This window comes from Artibeus jamaicensis, unplaced genomic scaffold (assembly GCF_021234435.1).
Source record: "Artibeus jamaicensis isolate MK-2021 breed Jamaican fruit bat unplaced genomic scaffold, CSHL_Jam_final contig_776, whole genome shotgun sequence".
Lineage (NCBI taxonomy): Eukaryota > Metazoa > Chordata > Mammalia > Chiroptera > Phyllostomidae > Artibeus > Artibeus jamaicensis.
In genome coordinates, this window is record NW_026521965.1 from 12,917 (window position 1) to 27,022 (window position 14,106).

At 38.2% G+C, this 14,106-nt stretch overlaps 1 pseudogene; it reads left to right on the plus strand.

The window, feature by feature from the left end:
* Positions 1-14,106, plus strand: part of LOC128628472 (spermatogenesis-associated protein 22-like) — a 28,145-nt pseudogene that overhangs the window by 7,771 nt on the left and 6,268 nt on the right.

The following is a 14,106-nucleotide window of genomic DNA, read 5'->3' on the forward strand; positions in this document are numbered from 1 at the left end:
TCTGGGGTCTTTGTTCTAATGAAGTGGTAACCTACATGGTAAAGAATTTTTGTCTTTTTCAAGATACATGTGGATATTGTGACTTAGATATTTGGTGCTAAAGAATGAAGTTGAAGAATGAAACTCAAGTTTCCTCAAGAATAAGTGTGCATGGGAACACAGGAAAAATAGATCTTAGGAAGATTAGCAGCCCAGGAATTTCTAGCATTTGACCTTAGTCTTTTTTCTCTTATACCATTTTTGCCTGTCTTATTTGTTACCTCTTTACTCTCTTATCCAGTTGGCTTTCTTATAGTTTCAACTAGCACATGCACTAAATTGCCCTTGATGGGAGTTCTAGACTTAACCTTTTAGTTCTAGCTCTCAGAGCACAATTATTGACTGCCCTCTGTATCTCCTGATTCAAAGTCTAGAAAGAGAGAGTCTCTGATTAAGCTCATTTTTAAAATGGGGTTATGAAAATACTGGTTTTATGTTTAGGCCTCTCATCTCTGAAACCATTAGCTGTGGTGGTGGATGCTGGGAGGTCTTAAAGTTTATTGACTTTTTACTTATCTTGGAAGAAGGCATGGACAGTAAGACATTCTGAAATATACTCGGTACATGCTGGTTATATACATTTGCAATTTTCTGGGCACATTTAAAAAATCTTCAATAGGATTTTATGCAAGTAGAGTTTTAAAATGAATCAGTCAGTCTCTTTTTTCCCCGCTCAATGCTTGTATTGTTAAATTTATTCAGCATTTACCCATAGACCTTAATTTTGGGAGTACCTAAATTTATACTTATTTTGTTTTCTTCAACATTTGAGGAATTTGAAGTAAAAATTTTATCTCATTCCCATTTTTAAAAAATATGTATTTATTTTTAGAGAGAGGAGAAGAGAAGGAGAAAGAGTGGTAAAGAAACATCAATGTGTGGTTGCCTCTCATGTGTCCCCCACCAGGGACCCAGCCTGCAACCCAGGTATGTGCCCTGACTGGGAATCAAACCAGTGACCCTTTGCTTCACAGGCCTGTGCTCCATCCACTGAGCTACACCAGTCAGGGCTCATCCCCATTTTTATGGATAAAAATTCACATGGATGTGCATAAGTGGGCATTTGTCTGGTCATCTTCTGCCATTTAAAAAATTCTCCACCAGCTAAAATATTTTTATATGTAGCATAATGTTGACCTTGAAAAATAATAATTTGAGTTACTCCAGAGAGAAATGTGCATCCTCCTGAACTACTGATTTCTATAGGCTCTGACCAAGATAACAGTCTGTCAGAGTTATGACAAGATTCTGGTATTGGGTAAGATATAAGACTGGACCAGTATTTTTGAAATTTTGAGAGCTAGGTTGGGAAACAATTAATCTTAAAAGAAAAAAGAAAAGAAACACAAGAGAGCAAAGTAGAATAGAATAGAAAATATCAGACTATATTACACACAGTAAGAATAAAAATTGATGGCAAAATTTTATGTTTTTTCTTCCCCTCCCACAATACACATGCACACCACACATATATATTCTAGGTTATAATGTATTTCTTGCTATGGGTTGGGATCAAAAAGTTTAAGAAACATTGATTACACTAAATTCATATTACAGAGTACAAGGTATTATACTAGGATTGATTGTGAAAAAGAAATACAGATATTACCTTACCTAAAACTCAATGGGGAAGAAAGACATGTATAAAAATTAATAAGGCATGCTGTGAGAAATTTCACAACAAAGTGCTATTGAGAACAAGTCCATATCTTTAAATTCTTTTCTTCAGGCTTTCAACTATCAAATTAAATATGTATGATATGGTATTTTTTTAATGCTACATTTTACTTTTTTCTCTACTACTTATATCTTTTGAGATTGGGCCTGGGGAGCAGTGAATCCAGAGTTGCCTCCTTCAGTGACAACAATGAACACAGGGTATGTGAAAAAATATACATTAATAAACATGTGTCTTTTACTGACTGATGTTTTATCTTCTATGTACATTTTACATTTCTGAACTTGGAAACAAACTATTAATACTTAATAAGATATGTTTCCTCAAAAGGCAAATACCACATTCTGTTTCTCACCCTTTGAGAAGTCAAGATTCTGTGTTTAAGTCTACTCAGTCGAATACTGAGGGGAGCAAGAGTGATTGGAGGTGAGTCGACTTAAGATTTATTTCTTCTCCTTTCCCTCCCTTTTCCCTTCCCTTCTCCTTCATCTCCTTCTCCTTTCTTAGACAGAATTACATTTAGGAAATGTCTAAAGTTAATAACAACTGTATCAATATTAGCTGCATTTAATAAAAGAAGTTAAGAGAACATTAGGTAAATTTAGCAGTGATTATGTCTCCAAAGAACTCTTTATGTTAATGAAATTTCTGCCAATATTTATTACAATGAATTTATGATTTTGCTGTGGATTATTAATGATCTAACTGATAATAGGCAAAGAGTCAGGAATAACTATCGTAATGTTGGATATATTTAGAAATTGAGAACTAAATAGAATGTTCAGTCTTACCATACCTAGTAAGACAGTCTGTTCCAAGGTAAATGGCATGGGAATAAGACAGAAACATGGAAACAAATGTTGAATACACACGCATTTGCGGTGGTAGGAGCTCGAGAAATGAAGAGGACTATCAAGGAAGATGGTGAGGGTACTTGTGGGTCATTGCCATAAGGATCTGAGTGTAAAGCCTAAGTATTATGGAAAAATTGATAGAAAAAGGGACATGGATTTTTTTAGGTTGGATTTTAGTATTCTTAGGTAAGTGACAACTACTGAAGGAAATAGTTTGGGAACAAAGTATTGGAAAAACAGCACCAAACATGTGTCATATATTTGTCATTGTTTAGTGCTTCAATATGTTATTTTAATTATCCTTGTAATGACCCTGTGATATTAATATTACCTTAACTTTTATTAAAGGTACCATATTTTTGAAGGGGGAAATTTCAATAAAGTGGCTAATAAATTCATCCAAACAATATTTTTATTTTAAAAAAATTAGTTTTGGTTTTATTACTCTTGCTAGTTTCCTTAGGACCAGCCAGTTGCTTTTTTCAGGACCAGGGCTTGAAACTAAGCCTATTTATGGTTTTGAGATGGTTTTTGGTGGTTTAGTTCCAGCTGCAGGTACTAGGAGGAAGCCTGTTCTGATAGGCTTTAGACAGAGACTTAGGTAGCAGATTGTAATATGGACAGCCACCCACTATTAGAGTCTAGTTTGAAATAATAATCTGTTATGACAGTTGGAAGATAACAACAGAAAATCCAGGAACAGAAAACATTTGAAAACCCAAGTAGGCAGTTTGTAATCTGCTGGAGATCTTTTACCTGGTTCTATGCTTAGGTTCAGAATCTAGGCTTTTCCTTTACATCCATCTGCCCCCAAAAAGAGCCTATTGAGAGGTATCTTGTTGACCACCTGGACTCAATCTTTGTACCAAAGGAGAAGAATCTGAGTGGGACACTGCTCCCCGCCCTGCTTGGGGTCACTACAACTTAGGCCTCATGGTCTAGTTGGGATATTGAAGACCTGGCCAAGCTGGATTGGCTGGTGAAGCAGCACTGTGTGTGGGCATGATGTTCCAAAGCTTGTCCAGGCTAGGAGCACCTCCTGAGCAAAAAACTATTGGAGGAAATTGCAGATGTGTTGTTACCAGTAAGGAGTTGTGAAACTGAAAGAAACTTTTCTAAACTGAATAATAGAAGTAATTTCTACAGTCATGAGAGAGGGAAGACAAAATTTCTGTTGTTTCTCTTGAAAATAAAATTGCTGTTATACAAAGAGATGATCCGTGTACAAAAAATGTCTTAAAGAGGAATATCAGGCAGTTATCATAATTAATAATAACACTAATAATGTTTTCTAGGATAATGTGATTTTTATTAACTTTTAAAGTTTTGAAATTATTTTGTATATTTTCTCATTATTATATATGTGATTTTGTACCCAATTTACTTAAGAAGGCTCCCCAAGTTTTACAAGCTCCAGGGCCCATTCAATTTGTATTTGTTCCTGATCACTAGGGAACCTAGATCTTTTATTTTTTGGATTATTTTCTCTAATAAGGGATGGACTGTATTGTTTGCTGTTCTGTGTCATTTTCAGGATAATTATTCAGAAATAAGAATTAGTGACGTGCACTAGTTTTTCTCTGTGGTACACTTAATTAGAAAGATCAGAAATTCTACTTTTGATTTTGGCCTCATTACTACTATGTTCTGATCAGCTGATACAATTTGGTTTAATGTAGATAGTAAAATGTTGCAACTGATTCATAAGTAGGGCTTTTAAGCTATGTAGTTAAAGTACAAAATTTCTTGACACTTCAAGATGGCGGTGGACTAGGATGGAGCAGGTACCAGTTCCTAGTACGAAAGGGACAGAAACCTGTCCGATCGGAGGAGGTTAAACCAGCAAGCCAGCAGTTGCCAAGCATATATGAAAATAAGAGACCAGAAACCTCATCGGTCACAGAGGAACCAGACGGTAGGGAGACAGCAGCGGTACAGTAGTCTCTGGGACGGAGCAGGGAGAAACAGCCGGTGCAGGGCAGGGGAACCAGCGCCCAGTGGTGAGAGCCCAAGGGCACACGGGACAGCCTTCAGCGCCCAGAAAGCTCCCTCCCTAGGATTTTTGGGCCGGAGGCCTACCAAGAGGCCCAACCAGAGGGGAGCAGAGGTGATTTCAGTCTGTGCATAGTTCGGAGGTCCAGCGCCTGGTGGGAACTGTGTCTGGGAGAGTGCCTAACGGCACCTGGGATAGCGTTCAGCGCCCAGACGGCTCCCTCCCTAGGATTTTTCTGCTGGGCAGGCCAAGTGGCCCAGGCAAAGAGGTGTGGAAGAAATTTCAGCCTGTGCACAATTTGGGGAACTAGTCGCTCCACATGCAGTGTATCTGGGAGAGTGCCTGAGGGCGCCTAGACCAAAGTTCAGCTCCCAGAAAGCTCCCTCCTTAGGATTTTTTTTCCTCCCTCCCAAGAGAACCAACCAGAGGGGAGCAGAGGAGATTTCAGCCTGCACACAGTTCTGGGTCCAGCACCCGGCATGGTGCTGCTCCATCCCTAGGTGTTTTTTTTTTTTTTTGGCAGAGGTTGGCCAGGGGACCCAGACAAACACAGGAGCAGAAGGGATACACACCACGCAGCGTGCCATGACGTGCGCACAAAGTTTCTAGGTGGGCGCCCAGTCCTCAGATCGGCTCCCGGCTTCCAGTCCACCTCCCTCAGACTATCTGGAAGCCCCGGGCACTGAGGGGTCCTGGGAAAATAGCTGAGACCCTCAACCCCCTCTTTTTCTTGCCAAGCAAGATGGGGTGCCAGGAGAGACTTGTTTGATAGAGTTTGTGGAGAGGGTGCGGAAGACAAAGGGCCCCAACCAAGGACTCCGTGGTTGCCAGCCTAGGAGAACTGCGAGATGCAGCCTGGGGCTCTGAATCCAGTAGACTTGGCTGCCTGATCTGCTTCACACCCAGCTTGGCAGCGAGCCCAGGATTGGGCAGAGGGCCTGGGGCTTCCCAACAGAACGGGGGCAGGTCTGTGCTCAATCCCAAGGGAACCAGGCAACTAGGCCGGTGCAGGTGCCCACAAACACAGCAAACCAGACCATAGCGGTAACCCCTGGGAGGGGAGCGCTCTGAGGAACTCCTAGTTCCCCATTGTAGGGAGCTGGGGAGAGGCGCCAAGTGTCTGGATCCTGAGAGGGGCTGGCTGAAAAAATCGCAACAATCCACCCTCAGCCAACTGCAACCAGAAAAACCGGTTTGGCTAGTTTGAAGCCAACAAGTGACATTTACTTTTCTGATGTTTTTGAGGGATTATTTTTGTTTGTGCGTTTTTTGTTTTTTTGTTTCTTGTTTTTTGTTTTTTACTTTACTTTATTTTATCTTTATTCTTTCTTTTTTTTAACTTTTCTTCCTTCTCCATTCCTTTTCTTTATCTTTTTGCTTTTTAAAAGTAATCTGTTATTTCTTTTAAATTTTATTACTGTTTCATCTTTCCATGCATTTGTCCTCTTTTCCCAGATTTTCTGTTTTATTTCTTTTTCTTTACTTTCTGAACTTATAGCTCTTTCTTCCATCCCCCTACCATTTTTTTCTTTCTTCCTTTTGTTTCTTTCCTTGTCATTTCTTTCTTTTACCCACAAGAGTCACAATCAACTTGAAAATAATAAAAGACCAGAGCTGGACCCATAGAAGAGGCCTCCCAATAGTAGAGTCAGAGAGACAAATTGCACATTGTTGTATGAGAGAAGCCAAAAGTTGCTGCATATTTGAGTAGGTGAAAGCAGAGAACGACAGCATAACCAAAAGAGACTGCACCACTGAAATTCATAGGCATTCCACCACAAAAGTTCACACCATAAACCCAGGGTGTCAAAACAGATTAATATAAGAAACTGAGGCTAACAAGAAGAGTCTCACAAACAATGGGAAGACAAAGAAACAATCCCCAAATGAAAGGAAAGGAGGAACCCTCAGAAAGAATGTTAGATGAAATAGAGGCAAGTCAACTATCAGATACTGAATTCAAAGCACTGGTTATCAGGAAGTTCAAAGAGCTCACAATCAGCTACCAGAAACTACAGGGGAGCTACAATGATCTCACCGCAAACTATATCAACATGAAAAAAATGGCAATTATTAGCAAGGGCCAAGAGGAAATGAAGAATACAATTTCTGAATTAAAAAACACAGTAGAAAGCATTAAAAATAGAGTAGATGAAACAGAAGATTGGATTAGTGAATTGGAGGACAAAGTAGAAAGCATCTCACAGAAAGAACAGGAAAGGGAAAAGCGACTCAGAAAGAATAAAGAGGGATTAAGAGAAATGCAAGACAATATGAAACGTAATAATATCCGAAATATAGGAATACCAAAATGAGAAGAAGAAGGGATAGAAAACATATTTGAAAGAGTAATGAGAGAAAACTTCCCTAATTTGATAAAAGAAAAAGTCACACAAAGCCAGGAATCACACAGAGTCCCATTCAAGAGGAACCCAAGGAGGCCCACTTCAAGACACATCATCATCAAAATAGCAAAATTCCAAGACAAAGAGAGAATCTTAAAGGCAGCAAGGGAGAAAAAAGAAATAACATACAAGGGCGTCCCAATAAGGTTAGTCACTGACTTCTCAATGGAAACACTCCAAGCAAGAAGAGAATGGCAAGAAATATTCCAAGTAATGAGAAACAGAGGCCTACAACCAAGGCTACTTTACCCAGCAAGGCTCTCAATCAAGATACAAGGCCAAATAAAGAGCTTCCAAGACAAAAGAAGTCTAAAAGAATTTGCTGCCACCAAGCCAGCTCCACAAGAAATACTAAAAGGTCTGCTTTAAGGAAAGGAAGGAAAAGAGAGGGACAGAGAGGAACACAGGTACAAAAATGGCAATGAATAAGTACCTATCAATAATAACCTTAAATGTAAATGGATTAAATGCTCCAATCAAAAGACACAGAATAGCGTCATGGATAAGAAAGTATGACCCACACATACGCTGCATACAAGGGACCCACCTCAGGACAAAAGACCATCACAGACTAAAAGTGAAAGGCTGGAAACAAATTTTCGAAGAAAATGGACAAGAAAAAAAAGCTGGGGTAGCAATTCTCATATCAGACAAAATAGACTTCAAGAAAAGAGCCATAAAGAGTGACCCAGAAGGTCACTTCATAATACTCAAGGGAAGAATCCACCAAGAAGACATTAACATCATAAATATATATGCACCCAACATAGGAGCACCCAAATATATCAAGAAAATCTTAGAGGACTTCAAGAAAGATATAGACAGCAACACAATTATAGTAGGGGATTTTAACACCCCACTATCAAAAATGGACAGATCTTCCAAACAAAATATCAACAAAGACATTGCGGCATTAAACAACACCCCTGATGAAATGGACCTAACCGATATATACAGAGCTCTTCACCCCAAAGAAGCTAAATACACATTCTTTTCAAATGCACGCGGAATATTCTCAAAGATAGACCACATGATAGGACACAAAACAAGCCTCAACAAATTCAAGAATATTGAAATCATACCAAGCATTTTCTCTGATCACAAGGGACTGAAACTGGAAACCAACCCCAAAGGAAAAAACCCAAAACACCCAAAATCATGGAGACTGAATGGTATGCTATTAAACAATGAATGGGTCAAGAATGAAATTAGGGAAGAAATCAAAAAGTTTCTAGAAACAAATGAAAATGATCTCACAACAACCCAAAACTTATGGGACACAGTGAAGGCAGTCCTGAGAGGGAAGCTTATAGCAATACAGGCCTACCTAAAGAAGATAGAAACATTTCAAACAAACAACCTTACTCTATGCCTGCAAAAACTCCAGGAAAAACAACAAAAACAGCCCAAAGCAAGTAGAAGGAAGGAATAACTAAGATCAGAGCAGAACTAAATGACATAGAGATTAAAAGCACAATTCTAAGGATCAATGAATCCAGGAGTTGGTTCTTTGAAAAGATAAACAAAATAGACAAGCCTTTAAGTAGGCTCATCAAGAAAAGAAGGGAACAGACACAAATAAACACAATCAGAAATGAAAGAGGAGAGATTACAACTGATACCACAGAAATAGAAAGGTTGTAAGAAATTATTATGAAGAACTGTATGCCAAGAAATTTGAGAACCTAGGGGAAATGGACACATTTCTAGAAAAATATAATCTCCCACAACTCAATGAAAAAGAAGTAGAAAACCTGAATAGACCAATAACATCAAAAGAAATTGAAGCAATAATCAAAAAACTCCCATCACACAAAAGCCCCGGACCAGATGGATTCACAGGAGAATTCTACAAAGCATTTAAGGAAGAGCTAACCCCCATTCTTCACAGACTATTCCAAAAAATCCAAAAGGATGGAAAACTCCCTAACTCCTTTTATGAAGCCAGCATCATCCTAATTCCAAAAGCAGATAGAGATACAACAAAGAAAGAAAACTTCAGGCCAATATCTCTGATGAACATAGATGCTAAAATCCTCAACAAAATATTGGAAAATCGCATCCAACAATATATCCAAAAGATTATACACCATGACCAAGTGGGATTCATCCCAGGAATGCAAGGATGGTTCAACATTCGCAAATCAGTAAATGTAATTCATCACATAAACAAAAGCAAAGACAAAAACCACATGATCATATCAATAGATGTGGAAAAAGCTTTTGATAAGGTACAGCACCCATTTAGAAAAACACTCAGCAAAGTGGGAATAGAGGGAGCATTTCTCAATATAATAAAGGCCATTTATGAGAGACCTACAGCCAATATCACACTCAATGGGCAAAAACTAAAAGCTTTTCCACTAAGATCAGGAACAAGACAAGGATGTCCACTTTTACCACTTCTGTTCAATATAGTATTAGAAGTTTTGGCCACAGCGATCAGGTAGGAAAAGGAAATAAAAGGCATCCAAATCACAAAGGAGGAAACAAAACTGTCACTGTTTGCAGATGACATGATAGTGTACATGGAAAATCCTGTAGACTCTACCCAAAAACTGCTCATCTAATTATTGAATTTGGCAAAATAGCAGGATACAAAGTCAATATCCAGAAATCAAAGGCATTTTTGTATACTAACAATAAATCAGCAGAAGCAGAAATCAAGGAAAAAATCCCGTTTGATATAGCAAAAAGAAAAATAAAATATCTGGGAATAAACCTAACCAAGGAGGTAAAAGACCTGCATGCAGAAAACTACACAGCACTGAAGAAAGAAATCAGGGAAGACACACAAACAAATGGAAACATATACCTTGTTCATGGATTGGAAGAATTAACATCATCAAAATGTCCATACTACCCAAAGCAATTTACACATTCAATGCAATACTTATTAAAGTACCAATGGCATATTTCACAGACATAGAACAAACAGTTCAAAAATTTATATGGAATCATAAACAAGCCTGAATAGCAGCTGCACTTTTGAGAAAGAAGAACAAAGTAGGAGGGATCACAATACCTGATATCAAACTGTATTACAAAGCCACTGTAATCAAAACAGCCTGGTACTGGCATAAAAACAGGCACATAGACCAATGGAACAGAACAGAGAGCCCAGAAATCAACCCAACCCTCTACAGTCAATTAATATTCGACAAAGGGGGGCAGTAACATAAAATGTAAAGCCTCTTCAGCAAATGGTGTTGGGAGAACTGGACAGCTACGTGCAAAAAAATGAAACTTGAGCACCAACTTACACCATACACCAAAATAAATTCAAGGTGGATAAAAGACTTAAATATAAGCCATGACACCATTAAAGTCCTAGAGGAGAACATTGGCAAGAAAATCTCAGATATTCCACGCAGCAACATTTTTACCGATATGTCCCCTAGAGCAAGGAATATAAAGGAAAGAATAAACAAATTGGATCTCATCAAAATAAAAAGCTTCTGCATGGCTAAAGAAAACAGTATTAAATTAAAAAGACAACCAACTGTATGGGAAAACATATTTGCCAATGATACCTCAGACAAAGGTTTAATCTCCAAAATATACAAAGAACTTACACAACTCCACTCTAAGAAGACACCCAACCCAATTAAAAAATGGGAAAAGGACTTGAACAAACACTTCTCTAACGAGGACATACAGAATATCCAGAGACACATGAAGAGATGCTCAATATCGTTAGCTATCAGAGAGATGCAAATTAAAACCACAATGAGATACCACTTTACACCAGTCAGGATGGCTATAATAGACAAAGCAACAAACAACAAATGTTGGAGAGGGTGTGGGGAAAAGGGGTCCTTAGTCCACTGTTGGTGGGATTGCACACTGGTACAACCTTTATGGAAAACAGTATGGAATTTTCTCAGAAAAATAAAAATCGACCTGCCTTTTGACCCAGCAATTCCACTGCTGGGATTATATCCCAAGAATCCTAAAACATCAATATCAAAGAACCTATGCACCACAATGTTCATAGCAGCACAATTTACAATAGCCAAGAGTTGGAAGCAACCTAGGTGCCCATCAGTAAATGAATGGATCAAAAAATTGTGGTACATATACACAATGGAATTCTATGCAGCAGAGAGAAAGAAGGAGCTACTAGCTTTTGCAACAACATGGATGGAACTGGAAAGCATTATGCTGAGTGAAATAGGCCAGGTGCTGAAAGACAAATACCATATGATCTCACCTTTAACAGGAAGCTAAACAACAAAACAAACAAGCAAGCAGAAAAAAAAAACAAAGACACTGAAATAGAGAACAAGGGGACAGTGACCAGAGGGGAGAGGGAAGGGAAGTTAAGGGGAAAAAGGGGGAGGGATTTGGAGGAACAAATAGAAAAGACACAGGTACAAGAACTAAGGGGGGTGGAAATGGGAGGGAGTTGGGGAGCAAGGGGCGGGGGAGGCTGGGATGGGAAAAATAGACAAAAAAACTGTACTTGAAAAATAACGAAATAAAATTAATTACTAAAAAAATGTACTTGAAAAATAATTAAATAAAATTTTTTATAGTACAAAATTTCTAAGCAAATTGCTAGCTAACTTGCCTATGTTTATTCTTGTAATTTAAAATCACTGACAAGCAATTAGTTTAACTTGAAATTTCACTTTGTAGAAAATTTAAAAGTAAATGTATAAAGAAGTATGTGGAAGTTCTCGCGATCTTACTCTCATTCACATAAGAGAGTAACCACTGTTATGTGAAGGCTTGTATAGTTTAAAAATATGCTTTATATGGGAGACAAGGATTATCTGGGTTCTGTATTGTCAGTAACTTTCTATTTGACTTTAGACAAGTTACTTCCTCCCTAAGGCTCAGTTTCCTCACCTGAAAAGAGAGGTATAGCATGTTGCAGGGTTATTGTGATGTTGTATTTAGAATTTCTAACTAGACAGTATAAACCACAAACTGCGATATAAATACAAATTTTAATGATTAATTTTTTAATTAAGAAAAAGCATGCCAATGTTCATAGCATTATTTACAATATCCTAATGCTGGAAACAGCCTAAGTGCCCATTAGTAAATGAGTGGATCAAAAAACAGCGGTACTTTTACACTATGAAATACTATGAAGCAGAAAGAAAGAAGGAGCTCCTACCCTTCACAACAGCATGGATGGAACTGGAGAACATTATGCTAAGTGAAGTAAGCCAGGTGGTGAAAGACAAATACCATTTGATCTCACCTCAAGTGTAATCTAATCAACAAAACAAATCAAATGAGCCAAAGAGAACCAGAGACTTGCAAACAAAGAACAAACTGACAGTGACCAGAGAGGTGGCGGGAGGGGAATGAAGGGAGAAAGAAGGGGAAGGGGTTAGTCAAGGAACATGAATAGAGGACTCATGGGCATGGACAATGTGGGTGATTGACTGTGGGAATTGGGGGGATGAAGTTGTGGCGAGCAAGGGGGAAAAAGGCAGGACAATTAACCGAATAACAAATTTAAAAAGAAGTATATAGATACAAAATCTAATACTAATTATTAAAAACTATTACAGCTACAGAGATGGCAACAAAAATACCAGCTTGAAAACTTGGGATAGAAATGATTTTAGACCTCAATGCAAAAGAACCAACCTAGTGGCAAATGATGGAATATTCTCGTCCAATGAACTTGGGAGCGCAAGAACAGAAACAGTTAAGAGTATCTCAGCCTCCTGACTTACCACACCAAAGACAAAGTGAAGTATTCAGACAAACACATTTGTCAAAAACATCTGGCTCCACAGTGAGAGGTCTAGACAAAGACAGTGCATCACAGTCATTTATGTCCATTTTCCAACAAAGTCAATTTAAGAAAAAAAAAGGTAGATGATATTCCAGAAGAAAACTCATTCAAGGTAAACTTTTAAATATAAATATTTACATTTTTATGTTTATGTGAACAAATGAGATAAGTATTCAGAAAATATAAAGATAACGTTTGAAATCAATCCCATCGAATGCATTACTTAATTAGCACAAATATTCAGGTCCATTGGACTGGGTGAATGTTAGTGTCCAAACTATTTCCATAAAGGTTCGGATGGCTTCTCCTTTTAATAGTTGCTTTAGAGTGGCCTGCTGGGTTCTGAATTTCACTGTTTACTAATAATTGACTTGATGACAGTTTATCCCTTACAGAAATTCTCCAAGCTCTTCACATGTCAGTCTAAGTTTTTTGTAACAAGGGTCAGCAAGCTTTTTCTGATAAAGGCCAGATAGTAAATATTTTTGGCTTTATGGGCTATGTGGTCTCTCTCACAGCTAACTATTCAACTATACCACCCAACGCTGTCTTTGTAGTTTAAATGCAGCCTTAGACAGTACATTAATGGATGGGTGTGGCATGCTCCAGTAAAAGTTTACCAAAACAGAGCAGGTTAGATTTGGACCACAGGCTACCCTTGCTGGCCCTTGCTGTATAATTTGGTCTTATTTTACCTTTCCAGCCTCATGTTCTGTAGTCCACTAATTCTCCAATGCACTTACCATATTCAAACTATATTATTTCCTCATTAGCTTGACTAAAATCACAAAGCTAGTTAGCAGCAAAAATGGGTATAGAATCTAATTACTAAATCTAAATCGGTTTTTCATCATTTAATCAAATAAAAATAATTTAAAAAAATAATTTTATTCACAATTCTGTAAACATAATATGCATTCTAATATGACTCTGCTTCAGCTTGTATCTGTTTTTATATCTGTACTTGCTTCAGCCTCACTTCCTCTCTCCACTCTTCACTGTGTTTTTTTTTTTTTTTGTAAATGTGCTGTATATATTTATGTGTGCTGGTAGTTTACTCAATCTCCCCTTCCTTGCCACCTGGCCCAATAGCTTGTTTATATTCTGCCCTTCTCTGTGCTCTAGAAGGCTGAATGGTACTACATCATCCCTCAGCTGACTTCTGCTGGGAGTCAGCCAGTGGGAGTCACTGGCAGGACATCAAAAGCTGGGCAGAGGGGTTGGGTTTTCCTGTGTCTTCCCTGTTTAATGTAGTGTCACAGGCAGTAGCTGTGTCCCTACATATTGCCCCTCTTTGAGTCCAGCTTCTGCAGGTTTGGTACTTTTATTTCTTCCCTTTGTCCTTTCAACCAAGGAGTGGAAGAGGTTTCGCATTG